Source organism: Aphelocoma coerulescens, chromosome 3 (genome assembly GCF_041296385.1).
Source record: "Aphelocoma coerulescens isolate FSJ_1873_10779 chromosome 3, UR_Acoe_1.0, whole genome shotgun sequence".
Lineage (NCBI taxonomy): Eukaryota > Metazoa > Chordata > Aves > Passeriformes > Corvidae > Aphelocoma > Aphelocoma coerulescens.
Window position 1 is genome coordinate 52,050,088 of NC_091016.1, and position 25,296 is coordinate 52,075,383.

Sequence of the window (25,296 nt, forward strand, 5' to 3'; positions counted from 1 at the left end):
CAACAACAAAAAAAAAACCACAAAAACCAAAAACAACAACAAAAAAAGAAAAGCCACCAAAAACCCCCCAAAAACAAAACTCCAAAATAACATAAACAACAACAATACCAAACTCCTCTTATTTGACAAGATAGTTGATTTTAATACCAATGCTGGCCACAATGCTACAATGTCTATTTAAAATCCAAAATGGAATTCCCCAGTAACAGATCTTTCTCAAACTCCCTATTCTAAACAAAAGCCACAAGGACAATGAAAAATAACTTGTGTTCGTTCTGGATGTATGGCATCTCAGTTTGTACACTTGTTTTTGAGTTTCAGAAATACCAGCATCCATCATAGTAAGAATTACATTCATGTCTCTAAGATCTGTAATTCTCTATTGCCCAGTGGTGTGTAGAAAATTCAAATTCTAAAAGAAGTCAAGCACATGAGGGCACTAATCCTCTTGTAGGCCACACATATCACTCAGTTCAAAAGGAAATTGAGAACTTTATCACATAATATCACAGCACACCTATCACGAATGCTGTCACAATATAAAATTATATAAAATCTAAAAATATTATCACAAGGTTATATTTGCCTCTCTGTGGAAAGGATACCTTATTTGATCCAGGCTGGCTGAACCTCACCAGCTACAGGTCAGATTGCAGATCCTTCGCCATCACAGTAAACGCTGTTCCTAGTTCTACATACCAGTCTCAGCACAGGCAGCAAAGGAGGGATGCCTTCCCAGTGGATGCACTTCCAAACTGTTCTAGCTGAGTAGCACAGGGAACAACATTAATTTATCAGGGAGTGCACTGCCCAAACACCCATTTCATATCTTAAAGCAACAGCAAGCCAGCTGGAAGGACTGGATGGGCCCAAGACAGATTGAGGGTTATCAGATAAATCACCACTGTTTCAATCAAAACACTTCCAGTGAAATGTGCAATTACTTGGAGTTTGTTAAAAGCAGCTTTCCATACTTTGTGATCAGTTACCTGGGAAAACAAATTACATCATTGCAGTGTGGATGCTTAAAGAAAGATTTGCTAATTAAGCACAATTAATTACACAGCAGCACTAATTTGAAAAGCAATATCCATTCATCTTTTGTTTGCTTAAGTCTCAGTCTGACTGCTGAGAAGAATTGTTTATAGAACCTGCAACTTTGGATGGTCCTTTCTCTGAGAAAGATAACAAAAAGCACTTGCTAAGAAACACATAAGGTGAACAGTAAATATACACTACTGACACTCTCTAATATAAGTAGCAGCATAAATAGACCTATCCTTAGGCCATCAGAATTTTCTTACATACATTCAAATGCCACTATAGCATCATCCTGAATATGAAAAAAATCAACTAACCCTGCTCTGACCTGAAAGAGTTCTGCCACATTCAAAATATAACCCCAAGTAAAGAATATTCTTTATTATGAAAACAGAAAAGGTAAGCTTCAGATAGCTCTACCTTTTCAATTTGCTTTTCAGCTGGGAAAGGATCTGTGCATTATATCAAAATGATTTTGTCAGAAATTAACAGAACACCCCATGATGCCTATCATTAAAATAGATGTCTTTTTACCTGCAGTAAATCTGCAATTAATATGAAATGTAAGTATCTTTAATAAAAGGTATTAAACAAAGAGCTCAATATTTATCATTTATATTTTCAACATGACACTCCACACACTGCTATCCACATACATAATGTGAACACCATCTTCATTCCCACCTTTATTTTTCTCCTATGAAACAATGTTCAGCTCCAGGCATTGCTTTCTCCCTTTGCAATACCTCATTTTGACAACACAGCAAAAGCATGTAATAAGCAAGATCACAAAGAGAGCACGAAACAATATCATCTCTGGCACTACCAAATAACAGGTTTGGACCACAAATTATAGAAAATACAATAGATGAGAGAGATTAAATAGCATAGCTATTTTCAGGAATAGCTCAACATTTAGTCCTCATATTCTTTCCTTTTTTCTTGTTTTTTTTTTTTTGTTTGTTTTATTTTTAACTTTTTATTATGCCAGACTTCTTCACAGAAGAGATAAAGAGCTTAAATGTGAGTAGTCTGGTATAGCCACTGCAAAGTTGAGTACCACACCCCACAATGAAAGAGACAGGGGCTCTTAACTTCCCTCCATTTTCAGAGTAGAAAAGTAAGACATCTGCAGTGAACACCACCTGAACACAAAAAATAAGAAACCTCATGAAAATAAGAATGCTGAAACTATTAACAATAAAGGAGAATTATCAGCCTGGAACTGAAGTTACTAAATAAGGCAGAAATTATTGACTGCATCCACAAAAAAGCAAATTTTAAAAAATTCAACTGAATGATGAGGTAGTACCTGACTATTTCAATTAAAGGTAAGTAGAACATGGCAACTGACTTAAGGCAACAGCTTAAAAATAGGAAAGATACAAAAATTACTCACAAGTCATGAAATGAGTGTAAAAAAACCATAACTAAATCACAGTATTCTGAATGCTATTCATGGAAATAAGATGAATATTTTTTTTTTTGTTCCCATAGGTCTGCTCAATATATTATTTATCTTTGACATTTGTCTGGGGTAGAAAAAATACTTTTTGTCATTTTTGAGTAGAAAGCAAGATATTAAGTACTATGGAAAAAAAACCAAAGCATTTCTTTATCAGGTCTGCTTTCATCAAGCATGAAAAGTAAGATGATTTTCAAACACAGTCAGTGAAAAGGAATTTTTTTATCAATACTTTCTCTCAAAAGCAAAAGTAGGGTTTTCTGAGTATCATTTGTAAATGCCTTAATGTTTGTGGGATATGCCTTTTGACAGCATTGCTTGCTTTTTCAAACATACATATGAGCCACAATCATTTTAGAATGAGGTAATAAAAGAAGAGGGCTAAAGGATGAGCAAAAACCTAATCATTTTAAGTTTTGTAGTGGCTGAGAGACACTTCTGGAAGTCATGCAGTTCAATCTTCTGCTCAGAGCAGGACTCTTATCAGCACTGGAAATTATGAGGCATGGCTTGGTCTTGCTGAGTCTTCAAGACCTCCAAAGATGTAAAATTCAGCTGCTTCTCCAGGCAGTCTGTTCCAGGCCTGTACAGGCTTCCTGGTAGCGTTCCTCCTCACATCTAACCCAAACACACCATATCAGAGTTTGTGGCCGATCTCGCGACAGTGGAAAAAATTCACCTCCACCGTTTTTTGGAACGACCCTCAAGTACCTCAAGTGACACAGGTCACTCAGGAGCTGCTACTTTGTCAGAGTGAGCAAGCCTAGCTCTGTCAGCTTCTCCTGCCAGCTTGTTTGCTCCAAACACGGGCTTTCTACCCTTCTTGGTGCTCCCCAATTTCTCAACATTCCTCTTGAAATTAGGGAACAAAAATTAGATACTTAACATAAATCAAGATCTTTAACATTTCATCCGGCTCTCCTACTGAAATATCCAGTAATGTAAACAAACTAGTTTTCAGAACTTAGAAATTAATTTTTCATTCAATTATAGCCTCATAGTGCTTTCCAAACACACTGAACTTACACATTTGATTGAAAATCCTAATCAAAATTCTGTACTCCTCTTTCAACCTTAACTCTGAAACAGCACTGAAAAGATTGACAATGCCCAGAACTGCATTTGAATGTCTCCCATCTCCTTTAGAACATCAAAGGCAAAAATAGCATAATTGGTGGTCAAATTCATTCCAAGAATATGAGTCTCATAATTTACTGCCATTGCTTTTTATAGTCAACACTCATTACAGGGCGTAATAGTAGAGTGAAATAGGCCAGATTAAACACACAGAATGCAAAACAAAGAGGAATATACAAGGCAAATAAACAACAGAAGAGAAAGAACTAATGCAGATCCTTTCAAGCAATACCAAGACTTGAGCTATATACCTGAGCTGGTATGTACACTATAGCATACTGTATCAAGAACATGATCCCTCTTATGTCAAGAGAGACTAATTTGGAAGCAGACCAAAGTTTCAGCATCCCAAATAAAATTAATACCCATAGATGAACAGGATTTGGTGACAGATTTTTGGGTACATGTTTATTGTAATTTCACAAAAGTCAAAAAAAGTTTGCCACAGAAAAAAATCATTCGGCTTCACCCATTAAGTGACCTGGTAAGAATACCTTTTTTTGAAGGCTGTAATACCAGATGTTTCTGGATATGGTAGCTGCCTTATATGAAAAAAAGTTTGAAGCCCATTAAAGTGTAAATTTTATATAACAGCTATGATTTGAACAAACATTTTTGGGAAGTTGGAATGGGTCCATAGATCTTTACATGCTTTAAAAAATTATAAATGAATTCTTCTTTGATTACTTCTGACTAAGGAAATATTTTTGCTATATTTTGTATTCCCACTGCAACTAGAGACCAATATACTTACACTATAGCCTAGAGTATACTTCGTTTGCCTGACCAAAAAGAGAAAAAAAATTTGTTCACCACCCTTCCAATCATCCAAAATTCCTGAACTGTTACTAAATAAAAAGCATTTTAAATCTGGGCAATTACAATTACCACTTCTACTGCTGTTTCCCAGACCTTTGTTCTTTACTGAATGGCAAAACTAAAGCTAACTTAAAACTAAAGCTTAGTCTCTGGTCAGGATTACCTCATTTTGATTCCTTTTCCATTTATGTTTGACAGACACTTTTTCTTTTCTATTACAAAAAAAAAAAAAAAAATAGAAAACCACTAGAGAATTTTGATTGTGCAAAATTCCAGTTTAATTTCTCAAGGTCATTGTTCTTACAGATGAAGCTTCAGTAACTTACTTCAAATATGGCACAGTTTGTATGGTTCTGAACAAAAAACACAGTTTGTATTTCAGACATGCCTAAATATGCCAGCCTGCCAATCAAACTTGAAGCCTCCCAAAGGCACTATTGCATGAAAAGAGAGATGAGGAAAGGCAGATAATAGCATGCCTCCTGTAAAACAGAAAATTGCTAAGAACCAGGTTTGTTTGCTGTACCAGAAATATGTGAAAGTAGTGTTTTTCAGGGATTTTTTTTTTAGATTTTACTGCCTGGAGAAAAGAAAAAAATACAACACATCTAAATTATTGAATAATTAGCAGGGATAACATTTTCACTTCTCCCAGTGCCATATACAGTAGATTTTTCTCCTTCAGTAGGATAGACCCTGCATTTGCATATTTTGAAAGGCCATCTTCTTCTGAACTTATATAAATGCCCTTAACTGTGAGGTAGTTACAGATATTCAGTATTTGAGAAACTGGAGTCATAGCCACCTATGACATCAGTGAAAAAAAAAAAAAGTTGGCCGGGAAACAAATCCCCTCCCCATATTTCTACACACAATTAGACAGTTTAGATATCAGCACACATCAAAGCAATAAAAACAGTGTTGAAGAAGGCATTTACACTCTTAACTTCCAATCCACCTGTTAAGATTTAACAGATTTCAACACGATTCAGATATGACCTAATCTATTTCTAAATAAAACAATAGAAAGCAGATTTTGGACATATTTATTTAAGAAAGTCAAAAAAAATGAAAATATAAAATCAGGAGCCTACATTAAGATAATATCAATATATTCAAATAAGTTTTCTGTAAAAAAAGAATTAATTACCACATTTATACAAAGAGCAACTCATTCTCTCAATGTGTTTTTTTTAAGCCACAAGTTTTAATTTTTTTTCCCCCCAAACATTAGTTATAGTAGCTCTCATTTGAGGTTCACTCTCCTAGTCCATGCATAGGAGAGAATGCAAATTAAAATAATGAAGGCTGTGTACTTTGTCTGGGACAAAAAAGACACCAAGTTTCTTGCTGTCTTTTATACACAGATGTACAGGTATCTTATTTGAGGAAGACAGCAAGGCTCTGCACCTGTGTACATTCTGCTACCTAGTAAAGGTTGAGCACAGCTTTGCCACCAGGTCATGCCACATCTTCTGCCTCAAAATTAAGTCTCCCTCATGCATTCTGCACCTGCACCTTGGTCTGCCCTGTTGTTGTGAGCACAGACTTCTGGTCTTGTTAAAAAATTCGGTAAATTGGAGGAATGTAATCTAAATTGAAACAAACTTTCAAGGCTGTCAAAGTTCTAGCAACACGTCCTTTATCTCAGCCACTGAATCAAAACTAAACCAAGACAAAACCTTCTATTATAAACCTTCTCCTCAGAAGAAGCCTGGAGAAAAATACTGATTTACAACAAATTTTGAAACTCTGTTTGCCACCACACAGTTTTATCTCAATAAAAACTATATATTTATATAACAGTTTATACCCATTTAAGGTTGTATGATTTATTTCATGCTAAAGACTGCAATAGAATGAAAGGGTAATAGAATCATGCAGCCAAACAGTGTAACATTTCTACCAGGAGTAGACATCTAGCAATGAAAAGAAAAAATTCTAAATCATAAACATCACAGACCAAGGATAAACTGTTTCCTTCTGCTGACTTATAAATCCAAGATCAACAACGAAAGTTTTACCAGAGCTGTGCTTCAGACCTGAGAGCTTTGCTTCTTTTGCCCACTTGGAACAGACAATGAAAGAGTCACTCACAGTTACGTCTTATTTCTCTTTCTACATTTCAGATGTGTGCACAGGCATGCAAACATACACATCTGAGTCACTCACCCCTCTCACTCACTCACTCATGTGGCAAAGATTTCCCTGCTCCCCAGCCCAAGATCATTACTGTTGCTTTGTTTTACTTCTTTTCCTGCTTGAGACAACTGTTCAATTGCAGTATACACACTTTGCCTCTATCACAAATATCCTCAGTATCACCCAGCACATTTTCCCCCTTACCACAAAGGGATAGTATTTCTGGTTTCAGTCATGATTATCATCTATAGGATTTTTAAGCAGCTCATGCTTTTAAGAAAAAAACAGGTGCACAATTGCTTTTTGCAGAAAACCAAAGTATTTTCAAGTTAATCTACTTTTAAGAAGTATAGACAAAAAGAAACAACAACAAAAAAAGGCACATAAAAGACCATCTAATATACTTTGGACTACGAAGAGAGCAGAATATTTTTGCGCGACAATTTTTTTATCCCCTGCCACAAGAGAAAAATGGTATCTCGTGTTAATTATTGAAACAGACATACTTTAAAAACTGACCATGAACTTAGAAAACACAGAAAGGTCAAGATTCCAGACCTTGGCACTCTGATGGGACAAATGGTCAATAATCCTGCAGGCATCAGACCCTTTAGATAAAAATCAGACTAAGACAGTGGGAGTAAGTCCAGGCACAGGCTTTGTCTCTTTTCTACTGAAAGTGACAGCTGAAAAGAATCCATATCAGCCAAACAGAGCAGTGACAGTTCTGTACAAAGAGAGACCCACTTTGCAAGTTTTTCATTTTTTCTCATATATCCCTCAATCACAAAAGACAGCATTAAGTTCTGGACACAACTTTTGTTCTGTGATGGCCATGAGGTTAAGGCATTCAGAGAAGTTACTCACTTGTGCACTGCTACACAAATAGGCCATCATTTTGTTATAAACTGCTCACAACATAATAATGGAAAATTAGTCTTGGAAAAAAATACAGGGAAAAGACATGCAAAGCAAGCTTGAGGTTTGCTTAATATACAGCCCAAATTCTCAAATATTCTACTCAAAATATCAATGATCACAAACTACAGAGCTGCACTCCCATCTGTAATTATCAAAGAGCAGTCAGGAAAGAATTGAATGGGATTCTTTTGATACAAGGAAAAAAAACCCAAACCCACCATCTAAATTCATCTAATCTAGTGGTTAACGTATAACAATGAAGCTTGAAGTGATTTATTTTCTTTCAGATGAACAATTCTTTTAATGTAACAAAAATTCAGAGCATTTTGTATTAATGGAGGTATTCACAATGAATTTCCCATGTGTTTTCATTCACTTGGTCTTCTCACTCTCCCTCAAAAGCAACTTGAAAGCAAAAACATCCACCTATTCTACTGCCCATCAGTTTGTGGAGAGAAACTGTTGTTACTGTATTAAGTTCCCAGAAGACATTGCCTTACACCTTCTTGCCTCTTAAACATGAATGTTATCAACTCTTCCAGTAAGATAATGTCGTACTCTTTAACTTAGTTTCTCCATGTACTAGTAGTGTGGAAGTTATACAAATTGTTCATCTTTGATTACAAAATAATATTAAAGCATACCAGAGGCTATGGTAGAAGAGAAGAAAAAAGAAAAAAGTGAAGCTACATCTGTCAAGGATAGCAGAGCTATCATTAAATTCATGAACAACTTCCAGAGTACACATGCTAACTGTATGTTTCAGGCAAGATGTTGAAACAAGAAAAAAAACCCTGATTCTACATGAGGCAAAATCTTTCTGTCAAACTATTCAAAATATTGATGACATAGAAGCTCAAGAGGCTTTTATTGCCACCATACCTGAACATCACACAGTTTGCTCATTTTAATACTTCATCTGTATGATAGAAGGTGCTAGTCCCATAGGTATTAAATGGGGGGAAAACAAAGAAAAAGGGCAAGATTTGTATGCTGAAAAGTATTTAGGCATTTAAAGTCCATTAAACAAACAATCCCTCTCCAGCCCCCTCCTCCACCACCATCTTTGTGAACCATATGCCAACTTTCTGGTCTTTGGAACTTCCTGCAACATTTTTGTTTCCTCTAACTGCTGAGACAGAAAATCATTTGAAGTCCAAGTTGTTTGAAAGGAAAGAATATTCTCTATGTCTAAAAACCGTACTCCATGTACTCCCCTACTCCACACTCCATTCTTTTAAAATCCCTAGCTGGAAAAGGAATTTCACCAATTTGCCAGTGGTCAAGGGGCAACCCGTGGTGTTGGACTATACGGGGGCTGAGAGCACATCCTCTAGGCAGCAATAAATGCGAAACCTTATGGGTAGGAAGCAAATGTGAGCACACACTTCCCAGCCAGAAGGTGCCCAGGAGCTGACGGCCAGCTGTCTTTCACCAGGAGGTGCACTCTGCCTCCAGCCCCCAGAGAGACTAAGCACACACTGGTCCCTTTGGGCACAGTAAACCACCCAGGGTTTCAGTGAGTTACCCAGCTGTACCACAGGCCTACACTTCTTAAACAAAGAAAAGTCATTTTTTGTTCCACAAGTGGGTAATGGCAAGTCAATAGAGGGGTGTGGGAGACAGAATAGAGCACAAGTGAAGGGCATGAAAACTTTTACTGCAGAATGAAAGACTGTATGTGGGAGGAGAAAAGTATTAGAGTAGAAATTATGTCATTACAGTTTAAGGAAAAAATGCATTCTAAACAGATTTCTTTTTTTAATTTATTGCCAAAAAGGTTGAAGGCCATAAACGTTTTATTAGAAGCTCAGATTTTAGGTTTCATAATATCTCATAACTGCAAGGTTTTATTGTGGTCAGCTTGACTATGAGCATTTTTATATTGCTGCTATAAATCAGCTGGGCTACTGGCAATTAATTGCAATTTTGTTGAAAGCTACTTTAAATGAAAAAAAAAAAAAACACAAAACAGTAAAGTAACAGAAAAATACAAAGCAAATATAGCAAGCTGTGTTTTTATTTTGGTGCATGTAACCAAAACACTGGTATGTGATCAAATCTATGAGTCAAACTACTATAGCAAGCAAAAGCCATAAAAATGAAACACTGAAAAAAGTCACCATTACAAGATAGTGATCTGTGATCTTTCCATTAGGAATTTATATAGCAGCTATACTGCCTTCATGAGGAGAAAAGGGAGGATAGATGAAGGGACAGCCTAAGGAATACGTATTTTTTCCACCTCTACCTGACCCTTAAAAAAAACTTGAAAAAAAACTAAAGAGCACAGTAAGTGCAGTGGATATAATGCTTTTAAACCTGCAGAACAACAATTCTCAACCACTTTCCTTAACAATGTGGGGGTTTTGGGGGGTTTTGTTTATTTTGTTTAAGTACCCTTCCCATTGAGTAACCATACCTCAATCACTCAACTCAAGTGAGCTTGACAAAATGAAGACAATATTTTTATAATTCTGTCCAAGTCATAACAAGTTAGAAAAATATTTACTTCCTGAATACTGAGAAATAAGTGTTTACTCCATAAATTTTGTTTAATCTTGCTATTTGCTTTCTTCTCATATATTCACCTTAAATTTTTGTAAAGCGCATCACCTTCAGCAATGTTCTTTTTAGCTTCCATTTCTCAATCACTGTATAGCATTCAGAATTAGAAACACAGTTTATGTTAAGGTCAACATTTTATTTGGGTTGGTCTCATTACAAAGAAATATATTTTACATTCTCTGAAACTTCTCCATCATGCAAACAAAATATTAAGTGGAAAGATCAGGAGATTAATTTCAAAAGCTTAGTCTAGCTCTGAAAATTAAAAAGTCTGTTCATTGGCATTTTAACCCACTAATGAATTATTTAGTTCTGAAGGTTTTATAAGACACATTTACTTACAAAAAGCAGGAAATCTACACTGTCTCATTTGAGAGCTGGCCAGCTAAAGAACTTGGTTTGACATTAGGTTCCATGAAGATCTGCTTTCCCTGTATATTCCATTAGCAACTGTGCCGACCTTGATAAAATCAAAAGATTAGTTGGACTCCACGAAAGAACACAATTTAGAGGAAGGCAGCTCACATATCATAGCTATGAAAATTCTAGGCAGATTGTATTTTAAATTACTGTCACTGCTTGGTACATAAGCCATATTCAACCTATTGAGGAACTCGCAAGAACTACTGCTTCAGCTGCACTCCCACAAGCATCAAGGAGAAGCTGCTTCAAGAACTGCGGCTCAACAAAGTAGAAAGATTCATAGATAGGTCATCAAGAGTATTTTAAAAAATTGCTTTTGGTACAACCTGGGAATAAGGAAGTACCTGACACAGGACCATACCAAAAAGAGAACAAGTTAAGACAATTGTAGTTATTTTCTACAGTGACTGGATTATAAAAGAAACAAGTAGTTCAGTTCAGAGCAAAGGAGATTTCAGGCCTGGGCTGCTGATCTGTAGCTATCATCAGTCATAATGCAACAATTTTGGAGATTCATCAGTTTAATAGACAATGTTTTAATTCATTTTGCTGAAAGTATGGCTTTAAAAGGGCATCTAACTGAGCTTTTCCATGTTCTTCCACTTCCAGAAAAAAAAGTCTTCACAAGGCAAGTCCTAACTTTCCCTGCCAACTGACAAGCACTATCTCTCAGGGTTATTTCAACTTTAAGGAATTTTACCCTAAAGGAAATTCTTTCCATTCCCTTTCCTGTTTGTTTTGATTATCTCGGCATGTATTTGCAACCTCTTTCATATTGAAGCTGAATGTTATACAAATGCCTGAAATTTTAAACACTTCATAAAATGGATTCTAAAAACCAAAACAGGGATCTGAAGGTCTGGTTCATGCTTTGGTAAACACAGAAATACTTAAAAGTATAACCACTGTGAAGCTGGATAAGCAAGAACAGGAATCATCTCAAGCTTCTGAGGTTCTGCTGGCTCTTGTTTATAGCTAATGAAACTAAGAGGTTAATGCTGAACATTAAAAAAGTGCAAACAGAAGATGTTTTCAGAACTGAATCATTTTAATTTGTATTTTCAAATGCTCAGACAAATCACAGCTTTTTTTTTCCAGCCACAGGGGCACCTCTAGTGTAGGTTATCACAAGTTTCACAGTACTAAAATTAGCAGCTAATGCAAAAGAATCAAATAGAAATCTAAGTTTGACTTGCTGAGAGCCAATTTCAAATTCACGTCCTGCTCTTTAACACTAAAACAATCTTTTGGAAGAGATTCAATGGAATTGCTCAATAGAAATTCACACATTCAAATTCCAGTATTGCTAATCATGTTTTAAAATTCACTGACAAGCTGAGCAAAGCATATCTGAAGCCAAACCTGAGAGGACATGCTACCATTTTTAAGCACTTATTTTATCGTTAAGTTCTATAGTTATAAAATACTTAACTGCTAATAATTCATTTGGGAATTCTTGACTAGTGGTTTAAACAAAGAACATATAATATGAGCTGATAATGCAAGACCATAATGGGTCTTGTAAAAAGATCTTCACAATATTGTAATAGAGAAATATTCTGTACAAATTGTGTACTATAACAAAGTGGAATCACAGTATGCTGGAACATCAACCAAAATTCTCTATTATTAGAGCAACTGGTACCATAAAAAAGTTGTGGTATTTCATAGATTAACTCACATTGGAAACTACAACAGCACTGTATGCAGACTAACTTGCTTAGGGCTTTGTCCAGTCTAGTCTTAAAAAAATTGAAAAGGATGTAGTTTTGACAACCTATGCTACCTATCCCAATTCCTCAGTGTCCTTAAGGTGATTTTTATTAGCAGGTGCCAAATCAGAACCTCACCTGTTTTAGACTGTGGCCACTGTCTCTGTTCCTCCTGTCATGTACCCCTGTAAAGGGCCTGGCTACATTTTCTTGATGACCTCTTAGGTATCACCTTGTGTAGCAGCTATTAAGCATCCCCTGTGCTTTCTGATGTCCAAGCTGTGCAAAGCCATTTCTCTCAGCCTCTCCTCATGTCCTCCAAGCCCCTTGTTTTGCTGGCTTTCCACTGAATTAGATTCAATTTAGTCAATGTTTCTCATGTATTTGGGGAACCAAAACTAGATGGGGCATATCCAGTGTGGTGGTCTAAGGAATACTGAGTATTGGCAATCCACTGGCTCTGCTTTTGCTTATCCAGCCTAGTATGCTGCTGGCGTTTGCCACTGTCAGAGAAGCCTGACATGCTGACTCGTGTGTAGAATGTGCAGGTCCTTCCCAGCAGAGCTGCTTCCTGGGAAGTCACTCCCCACCCCGTCCTGTGGCGAGGGGTAAGAACATGCATTTATCCTTGTGGAATGTCACGGGGCTTGTCAGGGTCTGTTCCACCAGCCCCTCTAAGCCTCAGAGCACTGTCCTCGAATGTGTCAGCTACTCCCACAGTGTGATGTCACATGCAAATGTGATGGGATAGACTTCATCTCGTCCTCCAGGTCACTGATCAAGGTACTAAACAAAAGAGGTCCCAGTACCGTACTTTGCTTGTTACTGGTCTCCAGGTGGAATACAAACCATTAAGTGCTATGACAATCATGCTAAAAGCCTGGATAAACTCAAGATAAATGACAGTCCAACTGCCATAAGCAATATTATATCTAATCTGATGGCATTTACAGTTTCAGTAGTACACAGAAAGGTCCCACAACTATGAATAAGTATATAAAAGATGCTCAGAAACTTCACACAAGGCTATTTTAATTACCACTCAAGGGTAAAAAAAGGCAGCAAACAAAACCTAAACAAAACAAACCTAAACAACTCCAGTAGATTCCTTCCTAATAAGGAAGAAAACATACAATTAAAGAAAAACATGTTTATGTATGAAACAGAATGGATTTAAGTTTCAGATTCTGTAAATATAGTCCATGAAAATAAAAATTTCATCACCCAACCAAGGAAACTTAAAGTCACTATCCACCTTATACATGAATCATGAAATGGGAAAGACTTCACACTAAAACAAACAAAGCAATACAAGTAATTTCCTAAAGGAAGTTGGAACTTTTTTATCTATTTAATTGATCAGTATTATACCTACAGCTGCCACAGATACACTGACTTCTACTTAGGGGATTTCTAGTCGAGCAAATGTTCACACCCACAGAAGACAACACTTGCTGAGAATGGTTTATATCTTGGAGTTGTTTTGTTCATTCTTATAACTTCTTGCTAAGTCACAAGGAGAAATATCTAACAGATTTTACATACTTATTATTACTTTTCCCTGCAGTGATTCCTCTAGCTGCCATAAAGAATACAAACAATTCTATTGAGAGATGCAATTGAGACAGCTGACATAGAAAAAAATAAAATCTCTAACTTGCAACTTTAAACACCTCTGACCTACAGGCGTACTAAACACTGTAAAATGAGGGGATAGGAATATTGATACTGTTGGGTACAGCCTACATAAGAAAGAGAAAAACATTACCATTAAGCATCTATTTTCCCCAGTAGAAAGAATTATTACTATGCATATATATAAATATTCTATTTTAACACTCAGCCACACAAAGCAAGGGTTGATACTCAATAAGCAATCTGTGTATACAAAGACACAGTTTGTATACCCATCATCAGGCACAAAGGCACACTCTGTACATTGATAGTTTTAATGTAATCTTATATATGTAAAAATACTTTAAGAAATATTGCAGTAAAATACAAAGTAAAAACAGAACACTTTTCAAATGTACTGTCTATTTACTGCAGATCAGTATGACGGAAAGAATGGTCACCAATTTTTATTTCCTAAGGAAACAAGGCTTATGCAGTCCTACAGCGCAACACCTCCCTTCACCTCATGATTTTTTGAGTCTATTTGACTCAGCAGAATCTGATAGATAAAGTTTCAAGGGTAGTTATGCTCACAGAAACTTCATTTCAAAGGTTAAACAACCACAGAGAAAAAGCACAAAGCATCCCAAATGTGATGGAAACAGACATAAGCAAAATTATCAAATCTGACAATCTCACAGACTAATGAAGTACTGCTTGCCCTTCACTCAGAAATCTGCACCAGAAGCAATGATTTCCAGGGGTCCAGATTAAGCAGCCTGGCTCAGAAAGTCAGTAAAACCCTCTGCTCTAGCAGTAGAAACTTCATCCTATATAGAAAATATTGGAGCCCAATTTATATTTGAGGTTTTTTGGTGTGGCACTCTGAGCAACCACCTGTACAGCCCTTGACCAATTTAGATAATCTCACCTATCCTGATCCCTTCTTGTAACAAACTGGTCAAATTATACATTTAAAGAGACGTGGAAGTGAACAAACCTGTTCACACGCTCCTACAGATTACACCAATCACTGTATTTACTCCATCTCCTTTCACCAACCTTAAAAATAATCTTTTGAAATGGTTCCTTATGCAAACAAGATTGTGTGATTCAAAGACATGTACAAAGATACTAAGAAAATTTTGGGGAGAAGGGATGGAAATAGCAGAGGATTTGAGAGGAGGGAAGACACCCACCTCTGGAGTACCTGCCTGTTCTCAAAAAAATGGTAGCCAGACAAGGGAGAAAACGTTTTGAACACTGACAGGTTTATCCTAATAGTTTCTAATTCTGCCAGGCAGCTTCCAGGACTGAATGCAGATGCCTATGTATCTCTGCCAAATTACTCCGTGAATGGACTGTTGTTTCAGTAGTCTGAAAAGGGAATTTGAAATAGAAGGTTACTGTTTTGATAAAAGGATTTTAAGTACCTGGACATTTCTTAATTGACTACTATAGCTCAACCCAGATCAAAGAAGTTGGATCAAACTAAGGAATCTCTCTATAACAATAATATAAAGGAAGCTATGGAAGTGCCAAAATAAGTCCTATGTGTTAGCGTATTTTATGAAATAATAATAAAAAAGCCCTATTTAAAAGCTTTCTTCATGTAATCTTCCTTGTTGAACATCCCAGCAATCTAAAAGTTATTGCAGTTGAAAACATTTGCACCTCTTGCATATAATGACCACACTCAGAGAATGACCTTGTAGTCATTTAGTTTGCTGTATTTAACAACGTGCATTCTTTTTCCAATTTACTACATAACAAGAACAGAACAGTAGCTCTTCAAAATGCCAACACCTCAACAGTTACTGTGTGGCTTATCATTGAACACCAACTTCATCTGATGCTTTTGTCAAAGACATCACAAACTCAACCTAACAGAAATCCCCAGTTAGTTTCACTTGTTAGCTCCAGTGTCAGACTGTAGCACACTGACATAACATAGCTTTAAATTAATTCCTACCTTGTCTCAACTCTTATCACTGGTTCCATACTGTCAAACTTCCAACAGTTTTCTCTGAGCCTCAGATGGAAGAAAACAGTAGATTAATGACACTACGGCAGAGAAAATAGGCCATGGGTTTGTAAATACAATGGGTAGTTTTACATTAGTCCAATGAAGAAAAATTATTCTCACACTGAGTTTGCATTCATCATCAATTAGAATTTTTACATGACAAACCCAGAGCATCCTGCTAACCCAAATCACAGCTGGCAATCCTGCAGCCCAGTGAGGCAAGGCAGCCACTGCCTTTGAAACAGCTCCCTCCATTGCTACAGGGAAACACCATGAGGAGCAAGAATAATAAGCTGTTGTCCTGACAACCTTACAAAGTAAAACCAAGGCTTACTTTACTACAGCAAAACACTAAGGACAACCTGATCACTGTAAACTGCTCCTAATTCTTCAAGAACAGCTGCCACTGCAATAAGCAAGACCAGCACAGCAAAATACATACACTTGCTTACACACTGTAGATGACAAGCACATTAGGCATGAGAACATATGCACAGACACAGCCACACTCTTCTCTCCTTTTTTCCACTTTGTGTCACACTAGTATTACAATGGGATTCCATGCTAAAACGTATCAGATATTAATTTTCAGTGCTGAGAAGCCAGAAAAACACTAGAAGCACAGGAGTGCTTTTTTCCTTGAACGCACTTCAGGTATCTAAAAGTAGGAAATAATTAGTTTTGAACAGAAAGCCTAATGAACAAATGAAAACATCCAGAGAAGAGTGATTAAATAACTTACAACTCTCAGGTGGAAAAAAAAATCAAAACAAACTTGGAAAAACCCCAACTGACTGAAATTTTTCTCTTTCACAAAGACCTTCTTTGCAAAATATAGGAAATAGGGCTGCTTTTCTGCAGTGACAATTTTGCTAACTCTGCATTAATTGCAGTATTTTTTTAATTCTCCCACATGAAAAGGAAAGAACTACCAAAAAATATTTTAACAGTATGTGCATTTATAACACATACTTTAGAATGTTTTACTCTGCCTTTACTTAATTGCCATTTCATTGACACATCCTTTCACAATTTATCAGATTTGACTGAAGTGACTGTAAAAATCCAAAATTAAATATAAGGGGGCCCAGAATCTCCTTTCCATCTCATATACATGCAACAAACAAGTGTAAAAAAAAAGGCAACTCAAAACACAAAAAAAATGCCAAACCACTAGAAAAATTTTATAAGTTATTAAAACACATTTTATTGCATTTAAATTAACCTGCCACAGAATGTCTAGTGTTCTCAGAGTACCTTTCCTTATAAAAACATTTTAAGTATTATAATCTGTTGTTTCTGTAATATGTAAAACAGTTCTACAATTTCATCAGTTTTTATCTGGTTTAAAAAAAGTTGGTGATCCTAAAGGGAAATGGAAGGGGAAATTGATGAGTTTTTTATGAGAGCTTTGTATCTTTAATCTTTTAGGTAGTCTTTAAATCATAGGTATTTCACAATATGACTTTTCATGTGTAATTTACACGAAAATAATTTGATGGGATTTATGTTAGAGGACACACAATACACATCAACGCAGGCAGGCATTATCACAATCCACAACCACTGTGCCAGTGAGAATTCAGGCAGCGAAGGGAGAGGGGGAGGAAAGAAGAAACAACAAATAAGACAGGAGCATTACACAAATGTCTGCAGAGCTGGGTTTGCGACTTTGCAGGATCCAGAACAAAAAATGAAGACATTATATAAGAAAAGATTCAAAGTCAATGGCAAAACTCCAAGTCCTGTGCTCAGAATTCTATTGAAGCTGCTGGGGAGGAGGGGCAGCCAGACAACTTCAGCTACTGCCACCTTCCAGCCTCCTAGCTACTACAAGCCAATTTACTACCACTCCTCTAGCTTCCTTCTAGATTCCCTCACTTTCAAAAAATAGCTATGGTATCTTTCTACATTACATGTCACAGCTGTAAAAAAAAAAAAAAAAAAAAAAAAAAAGGAGTTACAGGTCGTTCTCCGAAGGAACACTGATTCCCCAGTTAACAGCACTAAAATAAATGCCTACTTCATTTCAAACATCTACTATTCTTAAAACGTCTTACAAACATCAAATCCAATAAAGCTGTTTGCTTGCATATCCAAAAAGACGGGACAGCAGCAGCTGCTTACATTTATTACATGTGCAGAACATTACCTCCATAAGGATTCGAGACATTTTTAAAAACAAAACCTTTAATTATGTATGCACTGCTCATTATTTAAGAAATTCCAGAAAACCAGAAGAATCCACTTATAAATCTTGAGTAGCTAACTGCTGATGTAATTACAGTTTCATGATCCAAATAAGAGCCTACATATCTTCCTTTAAGAACTATGGTGCAAACGAATCAAAATGACATTTCTGCCTACTGCTGTCCTGTCTAACTAAAAGCTAGAAGAGTATCACCAATTATAATAATCCTTTTCAATCTTCTGCTCATTCAATTATGCCTCAAAGTGGCTTTAAATCTGGGGTCAGTGCTTTACTACAAAGGAAGCCAGGTTCCCTCTCATTTGCTTCTGTCAGAATAAATCAGATGTTTAACATTAAGTTTGCCCTTTCACAACAAACTAAAAAAAAAAAAAAAAAAGACAGCGATTTATGTGAAATCCTGACAGTTCTTAAAAATCTTACCAGTCATATGGCATCATCACTGAATGCCATCAAGAATTAATGTTATTCTTAATGCAATTTATGTGAACAACTAGTGTTTAACAAACAAATAAACAAACAAGAAACATACTTTTCAATCTACTAAATACAAATTCCCTCACAAATTCTTCTGGGATTCTTGGATTTGGTAGACAGTCTTCACACTCTTTTCTCAAAATTCAGGTAGAAAAATCAGGGTTGAAAAAGACTGTCAGGGACCCCCCTACCTTAAACTTCATGAACTGTCCAGTTTATAAAAGGATGAAGATTCTCTTGAAAATAAAGAGATAAACTGAAGTTGGTCTTGACTTTGCAAGAGGTAACATTTTAAAGAATCAGATATAAATTATGTTGCCTAATGCAAAAAAAAAAAAAAAATCTACTCTGAGGACAGTATTGCAACATACACAGAATAAACAGGCATCTCCACTTCACTGATCCACAACCCAGCTTACCCAAACATTTTAAAATTGCAAAGCATTTTAAATTGCAAAGCAAAAATTGCATAGAAAGAGAAAAGAGCATTTGTCAAACCCTGATTTCATTTCAAGCTGTCAAAACAGCTACTGTTGGTAATCTTGGATGACTAACGTGAGAAACTAGATAACCCAGTGCCCCACCCTCTTTCCACAATCTGTAACTTGTATTATCATAATAGCATAGCATTTCTCCCTCTGTATTACCAAACTAGATCTCTCAGCAGTAAAAGGCAGGAACCTACTGGAAATATTCTAACATCCAACCGTCTAAATAATCCTAATTCCAGCCAAGGCAAGGAGAAAATACTTCCTTTCTCCTGCAGTTTGAACTAGTGATCTGCAGATAAAGAGCTTAAGTGCAATGCCTGCCTGTGCCCAGTATGAAGCTGGAAGTGAAAAAATGAACTGCCTTGGTTCAGTCATAAAAGTCAAAAACAGCAAAAAAAGGGATGGTTTTGCCTGTTTGACCACTGCTTTGCTTAGTTCCTCATTTGACTCTCTTCATTTGCAAGAGTATTTCACAATGCACTTGAGTAATGGCCTGTCAGTAAATGCCTACAAAAAGAAGACCATATTATCATCTTTCAGGAAAATGAAATATAAACCTTTAAAAATACTCTGATATGCACAGTAAGCAAATACCAGCTACAAAGAATGGAGGTTTTGTTTAGTTCTAGGCTTCACATTATATCCTTGGCATATATGAATGAAATGATCTTTAATTGATCCAATAGGATTGGTGAAACAGTCTGGCATCCTTACAAGTACTCCTTCTTGTTACATCTAAGTGCTGCATGACCTGCTAAGTTAACCCACTGGGCATGCAAAACCAAGACAATACATTTAGAGACCTCCCTAAATCTAGCTTCATATGAATGCTACATAAATTATAAATCAACTGTTGTAGACCCTAAGTAATGTTTAAATATCTATAATGCATTAGAGCTCTTGATGATTTTAACATGTTTGCATTAATAATAAAAGATATTTCAAGGATCAAATTTAAGATTGAAGTATTTCAGAGCTACCACCAAAGAAGTGAATGGAGGGCAAATAATGCATTCCCACTGAAAGAAGGCACAGTTTTGAAAAAACACAATAAATAGAGTAATAAGGCATCAAGCTTAGGCATTCCTATACCCAGCAGTGTGAAGCACTATGTTTCTGAATCCAGCTCCAAAACGTTTCAGTCTAAGGTAGCTAGGCACAGAATCTGTGGGAAAAAAATAGCTGAACAAAAAATATTAATGCACTGTGGTCCTTATTAAAATAAGTCCATCAAACTAAGTAAAAACTGAGACTGAATTATTGGCTTTTCCCCATTTTCAAACATCCTGCCTTATCCAGCTGCCTTCCTTTAAAGCAACGTAAATATTTTGCAGAGTTACCTTCCAACTAAACAAACTTTCTTTAGATATTAGTAACACACATGTAAAATAAAGTCTAAAGGAGCAACATGAGCTGATCAAAACAACGAATTATGTCATCTAGTAAGCAAGCTTCAAACATGATCGTGTCTAATCGGTGCAGAACTGACCAGAAGATAGTTTGCTATTCACGTGAAGAAAAAAAATTAGACAAATACAGAAATAGCAGGCTGCAGAGACACATTACACGCTTTCCTTCCCTGCAGGATAGCTGATATAAGAAAGCCATCTAGTGTTAACTTTCAGAAGTGAAAACTGCGCACAAAAGAGCTCGGGAAAATTTACATGTGCAATTCTCCTTAACTTTGCATGTCTTTTGCATCATAAAAAAATAAAACTCGTTTCCTCCAGAAAAGCCAGGCTGAAAGCAAGTATTCAAACTACCGATGTATTAAAATAATGCAGCACCAAGTACTAAGGTAGTTTACTGACCTACTTGGTGAACCTTAACAGCCATATCTGAAATTTGTCAGCTTCGGAGTTGCCTTTGTCAAGCCTGCGCAGCGCTACTTCCCCGTTCGCAGGGGCTCTCACCAGCGCAGCCGAGCGCTGCCGCCCAGCACAGAAGGGCTGCGGAGCCACCAGCATAAAACCTAAAGCAAAGTTGAGCCCAGCTGGCTACAATTTAACGAATCGAACGCCAAGTTTGGAGAACGGACCCCGAACAGCTATCGGAGTATTACAAGGTAACAAAGAGTGCAAAAGGATGCAGCTTGCGCCTTGCATCCTGTAACCAAAAAAAAAAAAAAAAAAAAAAAAAAAAAAAAAAAAAAAAGCATTTAAATCATTTAAAGAAACTGCACGGGCTGAAGAGCCTTTCCCTCTGCTACCCCAAGCGCTTGGCGGTCCCCGCCGCACCGTCCCCGCTCTGAACAGCAGCTCTACCCCAGAGATGTCCGATCGGGGCAAACTTACTCGGTAATTGCCATTATTCTTGGAGTGAGATTCGGAGAGGGGAGCGGCGTGCCCGGGCTGCCGCAGCCGGCTGCAGAACCACCCCGCAGGTGACTGGCGACCCGCCGGACACCCCCGCCGCCATTCTCTACGGGGCGGATCGCATCGCTATTTACAAAGGCGACGTGCGGGAGCGAGCCGCCCCGGCCACAGCCACCCCGCCCCGGTGGGCACCGTGCGGCGGCCGGGGCGAGGACGGGCTGCTGCTGGGGAAGGGGGACCCGTGGCTCCCCGCCGCTTCCCCACACGCCCCAGACCTCCGTCCTCCCGCGGAGCCCGGAGAAGCCGAGCCTCCCTCCCAACGGCACCTGAGGAAGGAGGAGATGGGTCTGTCCTCACGGCACCCCCTTCCCTGAAGCGCTCCCGAGTCCTTCCCGGGAGGGAAGGCACTCGCATGGACGCGGCGGTGGGCGCCGTTCCTTACCTGGTGCTGCCGCGGCCGCCGCTGCTGCCCGCGCTCCCGCTGCTCCGGCCGCGGGACCCCCATGCCCCCCCCCGGCGCACCCGGGCTCCGCTCCGCTCCTCTCCCGCGGGACACGCCACCCGCGGCGCGCCGGAGCCCTGCACGGAACCGGGGGGCGTCCGCTGGGGTGCTGCGGGCTGGCGCGGGCGCCGCTGCTCCTCCTCTCCTTCCCCCGCCACCCTTTCCTAGCGCTCCCCCGCGCTCTGCCCAGCGCTGGGTCTGGAGTGCGGCTCCGCCGCCGGACGGGAGGGCGGAGCGGCGGCGGGAGGGCGGGGGCAGCAGCGACACTCACACCCCCGCTCGCCTTCCCCGCACGCCCGCAGCCCCGCCCCGCCCGCCGGCCCCGCCTCCAGCGGCTCCGCCGGCGCGGCCCCGGGGGACCGCCAACTCTGCATTGGCCGCTCGCGCTGTCGCGCATCCCAAACCCCGCGCCCCGCCCGGCAGCCTCACACTGCCTCCCCCGCCGCCCCTCGCCCGCTGCGGCGGGGACGCAGGAGGGGATCCCCGGGGTGCCCCGGGGACAGGCGGCCAGCTCGGGATCGGAAGCGAGCAACAGATGGGGTGAGGGACGCAGCGAGGGGAAGAGCCCTCCCCGGCAGGGAGCCGGTGAGCGCCCTGTCCTTCAGCCGGCCCGGGTCCCCCAGCTGCTGCCGTGCCCAGCCGAGCACGGCGGAGCAGCGCCGAGGCAGAGCGGCCCCGGCACCTTCCCCTGCCCCGCAGGGGCACTCGTCTGCGCTTTCAAGACCCTGGACAACGCCGCCCGGCCCGGCCGCTCAGCCCCCTGCCCTTGCCGTGCTGCCGCCCTCGGGCTCCTGAGACCCCCGGCTCCTTCCCGCGGGAGCTCGGGGAGTGGCGAGCAGCAGGGTGACCGGGACTCTGTCATCCTACAGGCTCTGCATTGCCTCAGCGGAAGTCCGTCTGAGACCCTCTGGGCTTGCGGCAGGGATGCTATGTCTGCATCCCGGTAGTGTCTGCGCTTACCCACATCTTGAAACCGGGGATACCTATAGCAAAGAAATACACGGCAGTGGAGTTCTCAGAATTGCCCTGTGTGCTCTGTCTCCTGTGTACCACTCTTAAGTTTCACATGGTCAGGAGCATGAAGCTTTCCCTCTGTCTTGTGCAGCCCTGAACAGGTTAGTTTGCCTGCCAAATAAACCATGGCAAGGTATCCACATTTCCTCCACCTCCCCCACACGTTCTGGTAAGCAAACTAAAGGCTGGTTTCAGAATTTGAATTTCCCTATTTCTACTCTGAGGGCTAGTTCTGCAAAGAACCATATCTGTAATCCCCACTTCTACAGAGAGGTTGCAAAATAGAAGATGTTATCAGGACTGATGTGGCTGCTCCCATCTGCTACCCCAAATGATGAGGCCTGCAATACCATTGGAATAAAGTCTACTCCTACAGAACCCTACAGAAACAAGCCAGGATTCTTTTGTTTTTCCTGTCCTCTCTTGCTTTCTTTCCCCTCCGCCCATACCCACCTCTTCTAGGTAAGTAACTTTCTGGTTGTACCAGTTCACTCAGCTCTGGCAAGCAGGCTGAATGTTGACATTTACCAGTATTCCACTGCCTAGTAAAATTCTCCTCATTGCCTACCTTTTGCTGGAAACACAGCAGAAAACTATAGTAGAAAGGAACTGCCACATGTATGCAAAAGATCCAAAAGACAAATTTTGGTTTATTGTGTTTAACTGTTCCTTTAATGCACGTTTTACATCAAGAAATACAGTCCACAATCATAAATCCAAGCATAGTTTCATGCAGGCTTATTGGACCAAACTTTGAGGTGTCAAGATTAAAAGCACTGGCAAACATTACCTTCATTAGTTAGGGTTTGGATCTGGTCGAGTGTTACTGGTTTTGGTTAAAATATTATTTTAGAATGTTATAATTTCTTCCCAAAATCACTAGTCCAGCTAGGCAGAAGACTGTACTGACATGACCACGGAAATAATATTATTATTGTCCAAAAAAAAAGCCTCAGAAAAAAAGCACCACAAGTGAAAGGATCGGTGTATTTTTCACTTTGTCCTGTTACAGGCAGTGTCCTTCCTGGAAGGTTCATTCCTTTAGAACGGAATGAAATTACAAAATGACAGAAAATATAAATGGAAACAGAGGGAATCGGGAGAGGTGTGAGTGTGCACAGAGTATGGTAGGCAGCGCTTGCCTCTAATTTTTTGCTGACCAAGTCCTCTGTGCTAGCGGGCTCTGGCTGCTTGTTCCGATGAGTCCCTCTCACTCCGAGGGCAGACTCTGCAGCAGCTGCTGAATTTTCTCTCCTTGCTGCCATTCCTCTCGCACGCTGCACCTCTTGCGCCGAGGGAAGGGCATCTGGACGAGCAGCGCCGTAGCCCCCCAGCCCCGCGATGCCGGTGCGAGGCTCCGGGAGAGCCGCCCGCCGCCGCCAGGTGTCCTCTGGCAGCCGCCCCGGGGCCGCGCTCTCGCTCCGCTTTGCTGAACTCTCCCGTGTAGTGCCTGACCCACCTCTTCTGTGGCTGATTTTCTCCTGCCTTCACCGTCAGTGCAGCTAAATAGCCCTTTTATAGGCTTGGCTATATTTCATGTGCAAACTCAGGAAGGCAGTAGCGCATTGTACTAATAGCTGCAATATTTTGTATGCTAAGAATAATATTTGCATATACTTACTCTGTTTTCTTTTAAAGCCTCGTTCTATAAAGCACTTTGGATGCAAATCAGCTTCCTCCAAGAATATTTCGGTGTTTCACCTACTATCTTAAAGAACACTACACTTAAAAATACCTGACAACTTATCTATAAGTCGTGGTATTTCCTTATCCTCTGAAAAAAGGCTACTGCAGTGGTGAGATTAACTCCTTCCTGCACATAGGGTGCATTCATCCCTCTGCATACTGTCCTGTCTAAAGGGGCTTAATCTGGATGTGAGAAATGCTTAGGCATTCTGCTGCGTGGTGCCTCTGAGGCTGACGTCCACCACTAAAGAACAGACAAACTGTGGTAACGCCTTTGAATTTAAAAAAAAATATTTCTCAGCTGACAGAATGTACTTTGTGATGGAACTGTGATACCTTACTTACTTAACAGATCTAAACATTTACAGCCAACACATTAAATGGTGTTTAGGTTGCATTCCTGAAAATAATCATTACCTGTATCTTGACAAGATCCAGCACACTGATACGTATCAGGGATTTGCTGTTAGGACAGTCAGTAATATTGCTGTGATCACTGCTTTGCTTTTTTTTTTTGCTTTTTTTTTTTTTTTTTTTTAAATATTTTTCTTATGTTTTTTCTCTCTCTTACTCCTTTTCCTTCTCACTCCTCCAGTATCATTCCTTTTGCCTTCCAGGCTACCATCTGTGTACCCTCAGGGAGTCAACAAGAGAAGAACAACGGCCAGAAACCAGAACACAGGTGAAAAGAGGTAAACAGAATCTTCTTGCAATAATAAAGGAATGTTCAAGCC

At 39.5% G+C, this 25,296-nt stretch overlaps 1 protein-coding gene across 3 annotated transcripts in view; it reads right to left on the bottom strand.

The window, feature by feature from the left end:
• Positions 1-22,065, bottom strand: part of SIPA1L2 (signal induced proliferation associated 1 like 2) — a 127,870-nt gene extending 105,805 nt beyond the window's left edge. For 2 of the 3 annotated variants that reach the window (XM_069010274.1, XM_069010273.1), the window contains exon 1: positions 21,803-22,064. The gene's annotated coding sequence lies outside the window, so the exon portion shown is untranslated. Of the gene's footprint in view, positions 1-21,802 lie in introns of all 3 variants that reach the window. The other variant, XM_069010271.1, reaches the window with a different exon arrangement.
• Between the last annotated feature and the right edge of the window lie 3,231 nt (positions 22,066-25,296).